The following is a 1,496-nucleotide window of genomic DNA, read 5'->3' as shown; positions in this document are numbered from 1 at the left end:
CTCACAACCCCTTTCTTAAATCTCAGTCAGTTCCACTCCTGAGTGGAAGCAGCCTCTTGGCATCAACCACAACAAAGATCTGACACACTAGGTCTCACAGTCCCATTTCTGATGCCCTCCAGCGTTTAGAATAAAACCCAAACCTGACCTTAGCCTACAGTGCCCAGAGCCCTGCTCCTCCACGTCTCTGCCAGTTCCTACCATCGGCCTCTTCCCACCACCTGCACCAACACCTCCGATCTTCCTCTCATGACAGTCCTGACCCCAGGGCCCATGCCTGACACATCCCTTCTAGGTTTATCCTATGCTCCTCCGATCCTGACTGGTTTCCACAGTTCAGAAGTCCCACTCCCCTCACGATTATAGACCACCTGCTGGTTTCCTTGTGGGGAGTGACAGCGAAATAGGCACCTCTCTTTTCTCACCCAGCATATAACCAAGCCTGGCGCATGGGCTTCAGATGCAGATTTGAGGGTGTAGGGACCTGATGACTCACACCCGGGCTCTGACAGTGCCCCTTCCTGGGTTGTACTATCTCCTGCCTGCCTCTGTTCCAGGGGATAGAGCGTCCTCTTCCCAGCTCCCACCCCCCAGGCTCCGGACATCTGTGACATGGGTTTTTCTTCCAGGCTCAGGAGGACAGGATCCTTGGCTCTCCTCGCAGGGCATCACTTCAGGGAGAGACAAGTCGACAACCTGGCTCTCTCCCTAAGTGGCTGGGAGGAGACTTGCTCGCTCTTGCAAAGGGGTTGGGGGTGGGGGGGAACCATGCAGCCCTACTCCTGAATTCCCCGAGGCTTTTTAGCACTTAAGGTACAAAATCTAAGCCTAGGTCCACAGCAGGTATGCATGGGTGGCCTAAGTGTCTGTTAGGGAAAAATGATCTCTAATCCCAGCAGAGACTGGGGGAGCCTGCCCACAAATCCCATCTCCTCTTAGAACACCCCACAGTGCAGCTTGTCATGCGTAATTCTCCACTGTGGGGCAGCTCCCTAAGTACATCAGTCCTTTAGCCGCTAAGGACTTAGAGATGCAGCCTTAATAGCCTAAAGCAAGATGAGCCCTGCAGTGACTCACCTACCTGCGAACACTGGGGATGCAGGGGCTCAATCTTTGGCTTACGTCTCAGACAAGCTTTTCTTCACTGAGTGGAAGGGCGTCCTCCCTGTTGCTGAGAGCCAGAGATCTGTCTGCTTCACCGGAATCTAATGGGTTGTTTGGGTCAGCTGCCTACTCCTCAGGCACACGTGGTACAGAGGGGTGGATACTCTGCAGGTGGAGGCGTGGTAGGGGACATTGTAACTGACAGCTCCCCTGGGACCATGTGGGACAGTAAGAGACGGCCTTTGCTCCTTTGGCTGAAGGCTTAGACGTGCGTCTAACTGCAAAGGAAGCCAGTGGCTGTAAAAGCCAGGCCCTGGAAGCTGTCTCTGTGTCCGTACCTCACTCGAAATTCTGTGAAGTCTGTAGTGTGTTGAGTCGGGATCTGTCCCACA

The sequence above is a fragment of the Rattus rattus genome, chromosome 1 (genome assembly GCF_011064425.1).
Source record: "Rattus rattus isolate New Zealand chromosome 1, Rrattus_CSIRO_v1, whole genome shotgun sequence".
Lineage (NCBI taxonomy): Eukaryota > Metazoa > Chordata > Mammalia > Rodentia > Muridae > Rattus > Rattus rattus.
Note: the sequence above shows the minus strand (reverse complement) of the source record.